This window comes from Chamaea fasciata, unplaced genomic scaffold, assembly GCF_029207755.1.
Source record: "Chamaea fasciata isolate MVZ Bird 193981 ecotype frontalis unplaced genomic scaffold, bChaFas1.0.hap1 SCAF_4, whole genome shotgun sequence".
Lineage (NCBI taxonomy): Eukaryota > Metazoa > Chordata > Aves > Passeriformes > Sylviidae > Chamaea > Chamaea fasciata.
In genome coordinates this window covers 23,447,092-23,464,570 of record NW_027094089.1, presented here as the reverse complement: position 1 = coordinate 23,464,570, position 17,479 = coordinate 23,447,092, and the positions used below count along the sequence as shown (strand labels likewise).

Here is a 17,479-nt window from a genome sequence, read left to right as displayed (position 1 = left end):
AAACCTGATGTATAGAAGTTCATGGTACCTGATGAGGTCCATCCCAGAGTACTGCAGGAGCTGTTTGATGTCATCAAAATAATCTTCAACTGCGCTTGAAAGGTTTTGACAACAGGGCATGGTTCCTGGGAACTCACAGACTGATGGGGAATGGTGTGGATTTTCTGTCCGTGTTGATACTCTGGACAGGAGCCTGAGCAACCTCCTTTAGCTGACCCTGGTTTGAGCAGCTGATTGGACTAGATGATCTCTAGAGTTTCATTCCAATCTTGGCCTTTTTGTAAGTATATCCCATTAAAACTCCAGACACATTTAAAATACAGAAGGTAGTTCCTGTCACTTTTAAAATTTTGATTCACTAGTACAGATATCTTAGGTGGAATACTTCAGGTGCAGAAACAAATTTAAAAAAACTACTCTGCCTTCTTACCATCTCTGCTAACTGATCTCATTTAAAGCAAAGATGTGTTTTAAAAGTTAAGAAATTAAAAGGATTTATTCAGTAGATAATTTGGGTGTCTATGAACTTCTGGTGGCTGGCTTCCCGAATAACGTCTAGAAGTTCTGTTAGACTGTTGATAGAGTATATTGGCAATGGTGTCTCTTGTACGAATAATCTCAAGGCCCTACATGGTTTGGATTTTTATGATTAAGTGTAGGAGAAATTGTTAGAAAATTCTTATAATGAAACCTGGAGTATCTGGTATGTTTTCATGCCTGCTGTTCGTTTTAGGCTGAAAATCACTGTTTAGTATCAGTCTGGATGTAATTTGCATACCACGTATAATTAGCTATTTTATATAATGCCTATATCCTTCAGAGTGAATTACCAATACAAGTGTTCTGCAAACAAAATGGGAAGTTTTAGTATCAGTAATTATTTGATTAAGTTGAGAGTTTTCTTGGGTCACTCATGCGAAAATGCAGAGAACATAAATAGATTTCATACTTTAAGTAAAATTACACAGTGCAAATAGGGACTTCATTAAAACTGTCATGAGTTCTAGTCAAAGTACCTGATCACTTTTAAAAGTTTTTCAGTTTTTAGCATTACTGTTAATTTTGTGTCGGTATAAAAATTCCTGTTGCCCTTCCTTGGGAATGCTGTACATCATATACTCACTAAAGAGACAAAGGGTGTGTAAGCTGCAAGTCCTGGATGCAGTACGCATGAGCTGAAACAGAAAAGACTGAACAAGTATGGACTTTGTACCCTTGTTTTTTGGATAAAGCATGTTACTGCTTCTCTATTGTTAGTCAGAACATACGGATTGTTTTTCAGGCCTCGTAACCTTTCTACAGAATTAAAAAAGTGCAGAGAGTGTTTTGCAGTGTTTAAAACCCTCCTGTACCACAACTCAAGCTGTTGTGTGAAGTAACACTATTTTTTTTTTCCTGGTGATGCGTCTAGCTGGCCCCTTTCATTGAGAAGTAAGTTCTTTGCAGACTGCGTAAGTAGTTATTCTCGTTTAAGTTGTAATTCATCTTTAGCTATTTTCTTGTCATTCTGGGAAACATTATTTTCCAACAGCTGGTTATTATTTGGCAAAGCAGGAGTTCAGTTATGAAATTGTTACTAATTTAGTGCAGATTTTTCTGAGAGTGAGGGCAAGAATTGTAGATTATTTAAGTAGTACCCAGAGTTTCAATAGTTTTGAGTGTATCTTTTTGTTAGAATTGTTGTTCTTTGAGGATACTGAAATCTGACACCATATAAGCCATATGCATTTGAATGTGTGCATATTTCTATATGTATGTATTCGAAAATAGAAGCAGAAGGAATATCCATATGCCAGCTGTAGACTATGGAATCATTTATGCATGTCTTTATAGATATATTTTCCTTCAGAGAAAGCATAATTTAATTGGTGCCTGTGTATCATCGTGTATAATTTAGGCAGTTATTGTTATCAGCCAAGATAAGAATCAATACTCATTCGAGGTCTGTTGTCAGTGTGAGGAGGAAGAAGTACACCCTGTGAGGTGACTGCAGGGTGACTCCAGTCCTTCTGTAGACACCTCAGGTTAGGTGTCTAAACTTAGATAAGGGGGTCAGAGGAATTTGGTCTAGTAACACTTTTTTGGAGGTTAAGGAAGGGTAGTTTGTGTTACCTGCCTTTATTTTTATGTCTAGAGAGTCTGTTCCTTCCGTGAATTAAATACATACAAAATTTTGTAAGTGGTAAGCTGTGATTTTCATTGGATTTGTCCTATGTAGTGTTTTTTTTAAATAAGCTCTTTGAAAATATGTCTGTTTACTTAACACCTCCCTTCAAATTTAAATATGTAGAGAATGTTACTGGAACCGAAGAAACAGAAAAAAAATGGTTCTTATGTGTTTCATCAGTATGTATTAATTTTTTAATATCCATGTTAATATCTCTGTCTAGAGTATTCATGCCGTACAGTTCCCTTTTTTCTGTCCTTTGTCTATATATGTAGTTACTGGAAACTAAGTAATACTTGCCTCAGGTTTTTATAGGCAGTAATCAATAGTTTCTAAATTTTTAAATTACTTGCTGCTCTTCTTGTTTTGTCCCATTCCTAGCATGCTTTCCAGACAGCTTTTGTTTTTGACCCATCGGATAGTTGCATCTAATCCCAGAATACCTTTGTGGTACTTCTTAACTATATGACATAATGGACTGTAATATAAATATTAATACCACATTCCTCTTTTTTTTCATTACTCATTATGATAATATTTTGAATTTAATTCTTATCACTATGCTAGCTGTGCTTGAAAAATTAAACTATTTTAAAATATTTTAATTTAACATATAAAATATGTTAAAATAGGGAAATAAAGCACATGCGCTGGCATAATTCTAGCCTTATAAAGTGTACAAAGGTGGAGTAATTAACTTCACCATTTTTTAATTTAATTTTTCTGGCCGTCTGATTTTCCTTGAATGTGATGTGTATATGCCACCAGACTTTGAGATATTTTCCCATATGAGCATTCACAACTTCTGCTGCATATGAGGTACAATGAGTGTATGTAGGTGAGTGCTACTGGTGCATTTTTTTCTCCTCCCACGTGCTGTGTTGAGGTGAAGTGCTTCAGTGTGAGTCTCTCTCACAGTTGGCTTGATTTCGGAAACTGTCCTTGTTCCATTTCTCTTCCTGCATGTTACTGTGATAAACTGTCTGAGACAGGGATTCTTTTAAAATAGGTGACATGGTGGCAGTACAGCCACCACTATTGCCATCCTGCATTCACGAAATTCTCCTAGCAGGTCTGTACTGGTGGTTGACAGCTGGAGGTTCATGGGAATTCCTGGATGCAAGGATTCAGGTTAAAGAACATGCTTGAGCTTAGAGATTTTGCTCATAACTTCAGTTAGGAATTCCAGTGGCGCAGCTTTTAAATGTAGGCAATTCTGTTATGTATACGCCTAGTATAATACAATTCAGCAAAACCTAGTAATTTACATTAATAATCTAAGCAGTTTTAATAGAGAAATACAAACTGGGGCTTTTTTCCACATCATTGTAGGATCCCCTGTATTAATGATATCATGTATTACAGCATGGATACTGTAAAATGTGATCGTATGTCATTTTTTGAAGTGACAGTTTTTTTGTTTTGCTTTTTGTCCAGGTCTAGTGTTAAACACATCTAGTTCCTTTTACTTGAATAATGAAAGCTTTGTGTTTAGAAATAATTTTTTCATAATGTTATTTCTCTTCGTAGGAAAAGCAACTGGGAAGAAAATTAAGTGGTTTCCTGATTTAATAACTTTGGTTACTTGCTCTTTAAGTCTAGCTATTGTTGCTGACAAAGATAATATCCCTGTCCACTGCCACTGTCATTCATGGAATTTAATTTTGAAATAGTAATTTAGTATCCATTGCTCAATCCTTTCTGAACATGATGTGTACCTGTTGTCCCTATCTTCCAAAATGAAAATATACTGATTTTAAGGGATTGTAATTGCCCATTTGGTTCAGTGTTTTCCTGCTGAAGTAGGATATGGCAGTGTACTTTGTTATAAGGTCTTGGTTCCTATATATGTGTCAGCTTGTCTTCTAGTTCCCTAAATGGTGTTCCCCATACCCTGTGGTATATTGTGAAAGTATCCTTAAACTGAAAAGGATGTTTGGCAGTAAAAACTTAGAATGAAAACTCTATCTAAACATCTTGTTCAGTCAAGTCTTTTGAAGGGTTAACTCAAACAGCAAATGGGGAAAATTGGGAGTGGTGCATTAATTGAGAGTGGGCAGTTCACATTGTAGAAATATTTGATGTTGTAGGACTGATGGTTGTTAATTAACTACTACCACAAGAATAATTGCTTGGAAGGGTCCTGTATAGTAACATTTGGTCATCAGATTTACACGAACTTAATTTATTGTGTATCTTGACTTCCCCTCTTGTTTTTTTTGTCCCATTGATTTCTCTATGTGGCAGTTAACAATGCAATAATTTTCTAGGCAGTTGTAAAACTGTGTCAGGGCTGAGTTAACTGAAAGCAAGGGCTGGTGTATGCATTCTCCCTAGCTTTTGTTGTCTGGAAGTACCTGGTCAAAGACTGCAGTTCTGTCACTGGGTAGAGTGATTTCAGTTGAATGTCAGTGTGACCTAGGTCTGCTCCCCTTTTCTTTCCGCTACTTTGCCATGGTCTTTTTTTTTTTTTTTTTTTTTTTTTTATCCTGGGGGAGGCCAGCTCGAAGTACCAGTTAGTCACAGCACTGCAGAAGAAGCCTGGCTGGAAAATAGGTTCTTTCTGGTTGCTGCTTCTGGTCTGATTCACAAAAGCTTTTGACAAAATAGCCAGAAAAATGGGAGTGATTGGCCAAACAGCAGGGGAGGAGGAGAGAAGTTACTTCATTTATGCTGTATGGTCTAGTTGTTGCATGTGTTGTGTTACTATATTGCGTGTGAAATTTGAATTGGTTATCTGTGAATTTTTTACACTTGTAGTTGTTGTAGAATTTTAAAATACTCATCTGTTTTCAAATGAGTCTTACTGTCTCACTTTTATCACTAAACTGTGAACAAACTACTTCGAATTAGTTTATAGGGACTTTACTAGCAGTTATTTTCTCCAATTTTATGAGTACAAATTAAAGTAAACTTTTTTCGATGCAGGGTGGGTGCAGAGAGAGTCTTAACATGACAAAAATTTAAAATACATTGGCGAGTACTTCTGGTAAATCATCTGACCCATATGAAATGGGTGATAGACATTGTACATTTTTCTTAGCAGAGTAATTTGGGTGACCAATACATTTGTCCTGGTCTCAAAGAGAAGACTCAGTATTTACAGTATTATCCTCAATTTTATACTATTGTGTTTAAATACTGAAATTCAGATGTTTTAGACAGGAACCATATGAGTGCTGTCCAGTACGCTCATACCATATAGTGAAAGAGGTAATGCAAGCCGCCTCTCTTTCTTTTTGTGCCTTCTGAAAAACAGTCACAGAAATTTTCTTTTTTTAAAGAGCTGAAGTTTGCTAGTTTGCAGTCAGTTCAAACTAATTAGTAATTTTTACAGGCTGCCATTCTTAGCATGAATTGGATATATTTTCATGCCAGTCTCTGGAGTTTTGCCAGCTCTAGCAATTACATGACAAATATTAAAGCAATGTTTTGTCTTTGACTTGTCAATTGGTAACAGAAATCCAGTGTAGTAGACCATGCATGGCTTAACCTTTTGTCTCCTGCAAAAATTAGGAAATGACATTTAAACAAAATGTAGTTGATAGTTGTGGGGTTTCTTTCAGCTACAGTCTTTGGATAATAGATCTTGGCTGTGAATAATGGATTGTATTCCACTGGCTCCACAGTCCTATTTTTACTGTTAAAAATAGGAGACACCTGTTAAATATGTTGAATAGCATAAACTTACTGAAAGGAGTCAGGAGCCTAGACTTCTCTGCAGTAAGCTGTATTTGTCTGGAAGATTTAATATGAACATTTCTTTTCCTGGGAATTGGCTCTTGTGACGATAAATTCACCCTCAGTGAATTTGGATGTTGACATAGATGTTTTTGTATTGGTTTTATTATAGGCTGTTAGTGAAAGTCATCTGTTTGTCAGAAGGTTAACATTTCCTGGTGTTGCTCACATAATTTATTTTCCTGGACATATTTGAAATATTGTATATTTTAAAATAGATGTGTCATTCACTTATGTATTTCAACTTACAGTCCTCAGAGAGCATTTCTGATTTGAATTTGATTAATTGTTGAAATGAAATTTTTCCAGTCCAGAAAGTAAACTTTGTTTTACTCAGCCCCCGCTGGACCATCTTTCTGTCACTGTCAGATCAGAAAGTCTTTTTGCAGAGCTCTGAGTATGAAGATGATAGGACACTGTTTGCTAAAATGCATTTTTTTTTATAATGCTTTGAGTTTCATTACTATCACAACAGCTGTTTCATTTGGTAAAGTAGTTCTCCAGTGTAATTCCAGCGTGGCACTCCAGTGTCACACCGGGGAGCTGCCTGGTATTTAGAACAAACTGTTGTTTGACAAACTGACAGGTCCAACCGTTTGTAATAACCTTGATTAGGCTGTTGGTTTGCTTTGAGGAGCAAAAGCTTTTATGCTGGTGCAAAACAGGGACCAGAAAGTAAACTGAGGTAGGTGAGGAGAGTGCAGAACAACTTTTGAGGACTTACCAAAAAGTTGCAGAGTTGTTGGAAGATGTTCACCTTTCAGAAATATGGCAGAATTCTGATACTTCCCCATTGTGGGTGGAATTGAATGAACAAGGTTTCAGAAATCACTTATTTTAGTAGATGATTTCTTTTGTGGTCTTCAAAAGTGAGAAAGGAACTGCAAGCAATACTGGAAAAAAATTCAGAAGTGCTGTTGGTAAAAAGAATGAAAGAAATTGAAACTAAAATTGAACAATAATAATTAAAGTGTCCTAATACAGAATTGCTGTAATAAAACCTAAGGAAGTTTTATGCAAATTACTAGTATTATTACATTGACCATTGTGTAAGCATGAAATATCTTTACTTACCCTTTTTTTTCTGTGTAATTTTTTTTTTTAATTTAGTTTAATTGATTGTGAGGGTGTCCAGGTGACTTAGTTTTGGTCTTTATATTCTGATAATAAATTGAGAGAGAAAAATCATAAATACTGAGCAAAACTGGAAAGAAAACCACCAAGGAGAGGTAGTATGTGTCTAAGTCTGAAGAACATTCATTGGTTCTGTTAAGAGTTTGTAGATGGTAGCTTTCCATAAATTCAGGGAAATGAATTGTAGAGATAGACTTTTGTAAGTCAGACTTAATTATGTTCATGTTATCAGTGTAATCAACCTAACATGTAAAGAGAGAAGGTAGTAAAGGGTATATATTAAAGGGCATATTTTTATAATCAAGACACAGATTTGTTCTCCAGAATGCAGGAGGCTGTCAAGCTTTGCTTGCTTTTGGTTTTTGTTTTGTTTTTCAGAAGGGATTTTCCAGTTTATAGATGCTTTACAGCCCTTTGCATTTCCGCAACAAACTCTGACTGTTGCCCTGTTTGTTTTTTTGAAAGTATGTTGTGAATCTATTGATGGTACTGTCTTTCAGAACTCAGAATATTCTTTGCAGATGTTTCGTGCTTGGTGGAGCATAGGATTTGAGTCATAAGTTAAGACCATGAGGGAGAATGAATTTTGCAAGTTAGAATTCAGGATCATGGAATAATCTGAACAAATCCCTGAAGTATTCCTATCCAGTAGTCAATGCAGATAAAAACATCTGATGTGTTAATCTTCTGTTGAATCTTTAATGTTTTATTTTGCATTGCCTGCTGTCCTGTGGGGGAAAAAAAAACCAACCCATTGAAATAAATAGTTCAACAATTCTTGCTGTTCTTCTGACAGGCATTACTTTATTGTGCAAAATAACAGTGCCAGCCAAAACCATCAGTCTGAATGGTTCCTGTAAGATTGCATTTCAGTAGAAACGGATTGTAAGTTATTAACCAGCTCTGTCATGGGTCTTGAAGCACAAATGTAACTCATCTGACCCTTTACAGAATGTTTTTGTCTAGTGAAGGCCACTGCTCCTTGCTGCTATAGTGCTGTAGTGAAAAGTTGCTCCTCTTCTTGCCAGTTCCGTGTGGATGAGTTCTTAGTTATTTTGAGATTTAGGACTGTGATAGTTTCCTTAATTCTAGGTCGTGGCACCCAGTCTCCATACAGTCTGTATATATATGTATATTATGTCCTTGCAGATAGATTGTTCTGTTTATTACACATCTATATTTTACTTGTTTCAGAGGACTTTATGGCTTTTGCTGACTAGTATTTGCATTAGTACTTTATTGTCTTTTGAAATCAGTACTTTTTAACAGTTTTGGTTGTGTGGGAGTACCTGCCTACTTAACTTACTGGAACTTTAACAAAAAAATAAAATTGCCTTTCAAATACGAAAATACAATAGAGAAGTATACATTTCCCCTATTTTTCTTTCTCTCTGTTTTTGTCTATAACTTTTGTCATTATTACTCATCAGCAAACAGTGTAAAGAGGCTGTAAGTAATGGATGGAAAGAAAATGGATCAAAATTGCATTATTTAACACAGATAACAAAAACATGTCAACTAGATGAGATGGAATTGATCAGAATACAATGTGAGCAGACTGTTGCTTTTCTTGTGTCATCTCTCCCAAAATGTTTTGTCAGGTTAATACCCCACTGCTGAGCATCATAATTTCACAGTAAATAATTTTGAGAAATATAGAGGAATGCTGGTATTTAAAGCCTAGCATTTAACAATTTTTTTATTCTGTTGACTTACAGCGTTCATTTTTATGTCAGATTTCTGAGAACTGTTGGGATCATAATGTTAAGTAAGAGAGAGCTGTCTGCTGTTGTTAGACAAATAACTAAAGCCTGGAAAGGAATAAATATCTTCACAGCTAAGAACAAGAGAGATGACATCGATTATTTTGGCCTCTAGTACTGTGTGCCTAAAGGGTATGTGTGCAAGTAATTCTCAAGACCAGAATACTGCTTCAAATGCAGTGTAACAGTCTTTTCCTTCCTGCTGCTTTCAGGGGAACTGCTGTTGAAAATATTTTGAGGAACTAAAGCTTTCTATTTAAGATTTCATTTCAGCAATAAAAACATGTTACTCCTCTGTGAATACTTACAATGCTACAGCTATTGCAGTGTCTGATACTTGATTAATATTAATTTGCGGCTCCTGTTTAGAATACTAAAATGGTGAACTGATTTTACTGAAACAATACAATTAATTTTTGTTTGAATCTTGCAGGGTTAGGATAGTCCTTACTGCTTAAATAATGAAAATAGCAGGTTGAGGTGTATAAAACTTGATTTCCTTCGTCTATTTCCATGTTGCTCCTATTTGTCCCTGTTTATTTGGGCTTCCTGCAGAGCTCTCACCTGTAAAATGACAATCAATACCCGATTTTAATTACATTAAGTTACAAGTTGGGTATTTAACACAGCACTCCACATGTTTATAGATGGTTGGAAACCTTTAGACCCTGTAGAGGGATTCTTAGGTGTTGTCTTCTTTATCAGTTGTGGTCTAATCTGATACTAATGTTGAACATAAAAACATTTGAAACTGAATTTTAACTATGTGAGTGTAATTTTTATTTATTATTTTTCATGTTAGTAATTGAACACTAGTTATACAACATACTAACTTACTAAATGCAATTCTCTGTGAGAATGTTTCCCAGTGATGTGGAATGTAGTGACAACTGCTGTTCTTAAGCACTCTAATTACGACTTTCAGTATGTGGATATGGCTGTTGTTCCCTCTGAATCAACGAGTCTGGTGTTAGCACTGCCTTTTTAAGTAGGAAACAGGTATGTTACCTAACCTGCAGCTATAGATATCGGAGAAATGCAGGTAAAAGGTTTGCCTCTCTGTAGGGAAGTTCTCAAATGTTGCATGCTATCTGGTGGATTCAGATATTTCATTGTGCATATTTGCACGTCTTTGTGTTCTATTTTGTAACTGACAGTTTAGTGCTAATAGAATACAGGTAGAAATAGGTTATTTCTTTTGTCTCTTCCTGAAGGTCAAACATTTTTTCATAATGCAGCTTGTCATAGATGTGCTGTATAAAATTCGTGTATTAAATTCGTGTGTGTAAAATTATGCATTGGAATTGAAAAGCCCCGGATTCCTGGAAACGGTCTGAGGGCGTCTCCAAACATTCCAAAGTCTTTCTTTAGCTTGGTGATGCCACCTCGACATCTGCAGAAGAGATAACGTGGAAACGGCTCATTAATCACGGGCAGATCACATCTTTCCAGTCACTCAGAGGATCTGATATCGATCTTGATGGAGATTAGCAGATGATTGCATCAAGCCTCCCAACAGAAAATTCAGAGACTTTTCTTTCGGACTTTCATGCAACTCTTCAGGAGGTTCTTTCAAAAGCATCCCTCAGGGGGTGTAGGACATTTCGGTGATTGTATTGTTTGCATGATGTCATGTTTTTTGGACAAATCCGCATTCTCTGCGGCAGTCGTGCTTTCGCCTCAGGGCAGAAAAACGGTATAAAACACCTACCCTGAGACCCCGAATTTGTGGGCAGTACACCGGAGAAGCACCTTTTGCTGCTCCCGGATTGTCCACCCAGCATTCAATCGATGTTGTCCTGATTTATCGTGGCGTCTTGAAATTAATTTTCGAAATTGTCAAATAAATCTTTGGATTTTTTTGAATTGGCTTGTGATTATTTATAACACAGCTTCAAATTTTTACATGGTAAAAACCTAAATACTTCTTACCGCAGTCATCTGTTAATATTTCTGTAGTTAATCAGGTATGCAGTCAGTGACAGTAGTCGCTTCTGATTAAAGTCTTGTGGTTTTCATGACAAAACTAAACCAGCAAAACCACTACTTAACTGAAAGAAGTGTAATTTCTTGGAATAACACTGTGGTATCTGAATTAACAGCTTGTAGCAAGAACTCGAGATATTAGGTATTCTCACTTAAAAAATACAGTACTGAGTTCTCAGGACTATTGCAAATGATTAGCAATGTATTTTTAGCCCTTCTGATAGTCAGCATGATGTAATCTTATTGCAGGTAAGTCAGTTCTTCTGTTTTATGTAAGTTTTCTATTAAATCCATATTTTGAGAGAAAAATATGAAGTAGTGGTGCCAAGTCCTGAGAGGATCTGCAGCAAGGCCAGAAACAAAGCTGTAGAATGTCCAGTATCTAGAATTTTTGTTGTGATCGGTGTCTTTTAACTAAGATTTTTTTTAGTAATATGCAACTTACTTGTTCTGCTTCCCTGAATATAAAGCATTTTTTAAAAGAAAAGTACGTGCTTTTAACTTGCTTGTTAACCAGCTATATAATTCTCTTCAGTCAGAGCTTAAGTAATGATGTTATTTTTGAAGACTAAACACAAGTGTAGGCACATGCATACATGCTTCCCAGTCTCCCTTGGGCACAAAGCCCTGAAATTGCACACATTGATGGCCCAGGAATGAAAGTGGTTGTTGAAGTTATCTTCAAGAGATTTGATTAGCCATCTAGATGTTTTGCATTTGTGTTGCATACTTCCGTGTCTGCTTACAGGTGAGTGCAGTATCTGAGTTTGGTGGACCATGATTCACCAGGTTGTAAAGAATGGGGTAGTCAAAGTTGTAAGTCAAAGGCAGCAGAGCCCTCAGCTCACAATTCTATATAAAATGTATTTTTGAAAGACATTTGCTTCCTCCCCATTTCCTCTGTCATTTGTCGCTTTAATTATTTACTGCAATATGTTCCATTCCTGTGTCTCAGAAAAGCGATTGTGAAATAGTAGTAATTTTTTTGAGACTACTTTTTCATGTCTTACGTGAGGAGATTAAATGTTATTCCTGTGTGAGAGAGGGTGTCTGTCAGAGATGGTACCAAAATCCTCATTCTGGAGCTTTTGCTTTAGGGTACTTGATTTTTTATATGAACTTGTTAGTCTTTCTCCAGTATTGTATTTCATAGATTTCCTTTGATAAAAATAGTTTCAAAACTGCAAAACTTGCCTAATAGATAACAGTGATAGAAATGAACCATATTTACATGTGTGGCTGGAATAAAAATTAGGAAAGTGGTGAGTGGAATTTACATCAAAAATTTGATCTTGTAGTTCATTGTGATGGTAGATGGTAATTACTTTAGGCACATGATGAAATGGTAATTCCCATCTGTTCTTCTGTGCATGTTGTTGAGAGAGGAAAGTCTCTTAGTAGTACTTGTGTAGCTATTTAATTTTATGGTATGTTCAGCTGATTTACATGTAATGGAGCTTTGTGTTCACTGTATAAAGCAGACTTATTTTCACTTTGTGCACTACAAGTGTCAGTGTCCTGATTTTGAATGTTCTAATATATGCAAGAATAGTAACTCTGAATACATAGGGTTTGAAATTATGTACTTCAGGCATATGCATGCTGTTTTGCACCACTGTCAAGTCAGAAGAGTTTGTCTTTTCAAAGGGTAGCTGTGGTGAGTTACCTCTCCCTTGCTGTGGGGTATGACCCACGTGTATGGTCAGATGCTACTGAAGAATTGCCGTGCACCTCTTGTGTAGCCACACCTAATTGAGACTGTTGAAATTAAATTATTGAGGGGTCTAGTGAATAGTAAAGCAGCTGGTTTTTTCATACGTAATCGGAAGTGACCTTTGACACTTTACCGCAAAACAGCTGTTCTTTTGTGCTGCAGTGGTCATGATTCGCCAATAGTTGTCAGAATTGTCTGACAAAAAATTGGGAACTTGCTAAGACTTCAAAAGAACGTTTTAAACACATGAAGCACGATAGTAAGGTGTAGCAATCCTATGATTGTTATCAGGCTAAATGTGCTGTGGACGTGAATTTTCTGTGTGTGTTTAAGCAAACAACTTCTTGTTGCTTATTTACAAGCTATTCTTTTCTAAATGCTTCTACTAAGTGCTGTACATCTCTCTCCTCACCCCCAGCAGAGGAAGTACTTTACTGTGAAAACCTACCTGTGTTAGAGAAATCTGAAGTTGTTAAACACAAAAAAGCCATGTGACATTCATTCTCCTTTTTCCTTCTTAGTTTCCTCATTCACCTGTTGTTCATATCTTTTCTTCCAGAGTCTAGCCGTGCATCATCTCCCAGCTTAAAAAGGGAAGTTTGTTCCTGTAATCAACGTCTGCTTTAATTTTCATTTCTCTTTTTGTGTAGTCTGTATAATTACTAACTAGTGTTCTTTTCCTCAGGTTTCCAAGAAATTCAGAATTTGTCCCTGCACTAGGTTAAAATTGTTCTAGATGGTATTGCTGGTGGCCACAGACCATTCATGTCCCTCCTCTGTGATAGGAATCTTTGACAATTAGGCTTTTTAAAAAAAAATTTGCTGTCCCGTTTTTAGCTTTGTCTATGTTTTTTCCTCATTATCCTCTATTTGATTGTAGGAGTATCTGTCCAAATCTAAAAGAAATCCCAGGACTTAAGTTTCTTCATGTCTCCTCCTGACACTGTGCTACTGTACTATTGCCTCTGTCATGCAGATGTGCCTATTTTTGCCTGAATTTGATAGCATCTCCTCTTTTTAGTATATTTGCAGATATTTTCAGTGTCACTCTGATGATGTCCTGTCTTAGTCTGTTCCTGAAGCATCAGCCTGTAGCAAGCCTGAGAGTAAAAATACTGGACTCTAAATCCTGCTGTGATGCTGATTTTTAGCATTTTATGCATGTGATTGAAAAATCACTCTCTGTGTAATCTGAATGTTAGGTTTTATACCAAGAAGCCTCAAACTTTTTTTAAAAAAAATTTGTTTTAATGATTTTATTTAAGAGTTCAAGAGATCATGTTTTCCCAGAAGTAGTGTTGAGAAAGTGAAGTGTAAGCATAAGATGTTTGTTTCAAAAGTTTGGCAAGCTATAGAAAAACGTGCCAAGTTTCTGCAGCTCCCAGATGGTCAGGAGCATGTCTGAAGAGAGCAGTTTTAGTACGTTAGAGGAGCTATGGGCTGTTAAATAAGAAATGTCAAAACCCATCAGGTCTTGTATCCTGAAGCCATTCCAGATGTATCCAGTTGTCAAAAACTTACTTCTTTCTACAGCTGTGCAATAAAGAAGAGAAAGTGCTAATTAAATTCTGATTGTTACTGTATAATTTTTTTTTTACCATACTACTTGACTGAAATCACTGTGGGTAGATAAGTATACTGTATCTGTGTACTCACATAACTAGAATTCTATATTTCAAAATATTATAGTCTTATCATAAAAATACTTTGTATTACTGTTTAGGTGCTTAATTGCAATGTACATATGCATAAGGGTTTTAAATTTCCTGGAAATACTGTTTTCATAACCTATTAAAAATGGAATATGTCCATTATTAGTATTCTGTGACTTTACTACTACAATAGATAAATTTTTTAGCCATTCCCAAGATGTAAAAATTAACGGATCTAATTTTTGTCAGTTTATATTTTTTGGTTTTCATTTAGCCAAGAGATAATAATATCTTAAATCATGTATCACTGGTTTTGCTGATATCTTAGTATCATACAATCCTAGTGAACTCTAGATTTTTCTACTCTGGCTCCTGCTTGAAGCAAGGCCAGCTATGGTGTGTTGCTCAGGTTATTGTTGAGTTGAGTTGTGGATATCTCCAGTGATGGAGATATGCTTTAACAGAATTTTCTGTGCTTCGGTTTGTGCCTCTTTCTTCTTTTCCTGTCACTGGGCATGATTAGGAAGAGTCTGGTTCCATCTTCTGAACTCCCTGCCCCACTTCCACATTGAGTAATTTTGCACCATGGTAAGATTCCCTTGAGCCTCCCCTTCTCCAGGCTGCATAGTCCTGTTTCTCGTAGCATCCTCTTATATGACAGATGCTCCACGCCTTAAGCTGTTTTCATATCTATATCAAATCTTTCCTTTTCAGAACTACTACTCCTGATAGTGGTAAAGCACAGTGGTAAAGCTGAACAGTTCAGCTCAAAAAAAGATCCTGAGAAACAGTAAAATGATCTATTTAAAAAATTATTTATTTTTCAATACTACCCCCATGTTAACTCCCTTCTTATTCCAGCCAAGGTTTAAGGTTTTAATAAAGAATTTCCTGGAACACTGACTTTATAATCTTAACTTATATACCTGGGAATTTTTTCCAGTATGGTATTCAATATTTAATGTAATCTTTTATGTAATCTTTTCCTTCAGAAGAATGAGGTAGAACATTCTGTGATTAATGGACTACCTTTTTATAAAGCATTTTTCCTAAATTTGCATTTTTAGAGCAAGCAACATGGCTCATTTACGCTTAGTAAGGACAGTATCCTTAGTTTCTCCTGGAGCAGCAATAAAAGCATCTTTTTTTCTGAGTGTTTAAAAGAGCCATGTTTTCTCAGACCTGCCTCTAAAGGAAATACGTGCACTGAAAATATGACTATTTCACAGGCCTGTGTGCATCTGCAGACTGTAAGCTGGTAGCCAGCAGTCAGTCTCCGGAGTAGGTGGAACCTTTCCTTCAGCCCTCTGTTGTTCTTAGTCTGGAAAGTGGTTCTGGCCTTCTCTTGTTGCTTCTCTTGGATCACATATTCTGAGGCTCACAGGCAGAGTTACTTATTGTGCTGTTCACATACAGAACACACATAGCATAGTGTTTCTGTGAATGTACAACTTTTTCTCCCTTGTCCATCTTTTTTTTCTTGGCAGACTGTTGACAAATTGGCAGCAAAACCCATCAGAATTTGGGGGATATTAGTTTATATTTGTTTTTTCAAGGGTAGCACGTTCTTGCAGTGAGTTTTATCACATTCAGATTGATGCTTTGAGCAGTCATATTCCCTTCATAGAAGGAAAAATGAAAGTTCCTGAAATGCAACTTACTGTCTTATATCTTTTAATTGCAGAATGCCAGTGCTATTCCTTCCTTTCTGTTACTGATGTTATTACTGTAATTGCTGTGCTCTCCAGAACTTTTTCTTACTAAACTTTTTTTCTGTACTCAAAATATTGCACCTTTCTGCATGGCCAGGACACCACCTGAGCTGAGGACCCTTATTCATGTAGGCTTAATTTGCAAGGTCTGTGCTAAGTCTTGAACTAAACTATAATCTTCTTGTCCAAAAGTAGTCCGCAGTCAGTAAATAGCAGTATAAGTCTTCCACTGAGGCAGGTAGAAAATGTCATGATGTTTTCTTCAGGGTGAACACCTGCCATCAGGGCATGAACTGAGATAAAAATGTGGAGCTGGTGTCTAAACTTTGAGAAAATTTATTGAAATATCCTTTGCTTAGCACTCAAATATCACACTTATTAGTGTCATTTGCAAACTAATAATACCTAAACCATAGTGAGAGTTTGACTTGAGTTGCATTGCTTTTCCAGTCTGTTTTTGTTGTCTAAATCGGTTCAGAAGTTTCTGAAGTATTTATGTGACAGCTCTGGAAAACCTGGGGTTGTAATACAACCCAGAGGACTGAAAAGAAGGGAAGGGAAGGGAAGGGAAGGGAAGGGAAGGGAAGGGAAGGGAAGGGAAGGGAAGGGAAGGGAAGGGAAGGGAAGGGAAGGGAAGGGAAGGGAAGGGAAGGGAAGGGAAGGGAAGGGAAGGGAAGGGAAGGGAAGGGAAGGGAAGGGAAGGGAAGGGAAGGGAAGGGAAGGGAAGGGAAGGGAAGGGAAGGGAAGGGAAGGGAAGGGAGAATGGGGAGTAGGGGAAGATAAAAACTGTTTCACATGAGGGGCACGTGAAAATTGCTGTAGTTTTACCCATACTGTATTAAAGTTGAAGCATTTGTATCTCCCAAGAGTAACTGTTTTCGTATGTTTGCAGTGTAATTAATATAAATACAGGTGTTCCCACACAGTTCCATAACAAATGTGGATTTTGAATTTCAGAGAACATGTGACAACCCCACACTCATTCATGTTGATGATAAGCCACATTTATTGTGGAAAGACTGCACATCTGTAATTGCATCTCACTATTCTGTTAGTTCTTCATTGTGGCTCAAGTTTCACCTCTTCATTCAAGATAAAAAGCTACTTTTTGTTGGTTTTGCTTAACTCTTCTGTTTCGTTCTTTTTCCTAGGAAAGAGCAACAGCAGAGTGTGTGCTTTCCCAAAGAGTGATTTCAGTATAGCTGTTTACTTTCAACTTCCTTCTTATATTTGTATACTAAAGTTGTTTATATGTCTTTAGATTCTTACATTATGTTACAGTACAGAAATGTAGACTTTTTAGAATGAAGTTTTAAATTATGACTGTATCATGGCATGTTGAGTTCAGACTGTATTTCTTTATGCTTAGCTAAGGATGATGTTGACAGTGAGGGAAAATGGACTCAGCCCAAGATTTCTAGTTTTAAGTCATTAAACTTTGCCTAAGGTTTCCAGTGTTGCTTTGTAAATTTACTTGGGGTCACTTCTGTAGTAGTACTTAGCATCCATTTGATCAGAACAAAAAAAAAAACAACCCAGTTCCTGAAAACAGTTCAAAATGTCTTCTGGGGAAGTAATTGGTAAAATAATTGATGTTAACCATATGCCAT

General features: G+C 36.4%; 1 protein-coding gene across 2 annotated transcripts in view; it reads left to right on the top strand.

Annotated features, from left to right (window-relative positions):
• The window catches only part of TTC33 (tetratricopeptide repeat domain 33), a 42,925-nt gene that overhangs the window by 5,798 nt on the left and 19,648 nt on the right, over positions 1-17,479 (top strand). The window lies entirely within an intron of this gene.